This window comes from Octopus bimaculoides, chromosome 30 (genome assembly GCF_001194135.2).
Source record: "Octopus bimaculoides isolate UCB-OBI-ISO-001 chromosome 30, ASM119413v2, whole genome shotgun sequence".
In the NCBI taxonomy this organism is placed as follows: domain Eukaryota; kingdom Metazoa; phylum Mollusca; class Cephalopoda; order Octopoda; family Octopodidae; genus Octopus; species Octopus bimaculoides.
Window position 1 is genome coordinate 112,932 of NC_069010.1, and position 281 is coordinate 113,212.

Sequence of the window (281 nt, forward strand, 5' to 3'; positions counted from 1 at the left end):
GTTTGTATGTATATGCATATGTGATATGCATATAGATTTTTGTATGTTAATAATTATGCATTGAAGATTAGTGTGTATTTAATGGAATGTCTGTGATCTTTTACTTTTTACTTTCAGCAAGCAACATACTCTGGTGCCACTGATGGCCTCCAAAGGAGCCAATGTAATGAAATGCAACGCCCAGGGCAACAGTCTTCTCCATCTGGCAGTGGAGACTGGCTGTAAAAATATGGTGGAAGCAGTATTACATGTCACTGAAAATAAGAGAGAACAGGTTAGTG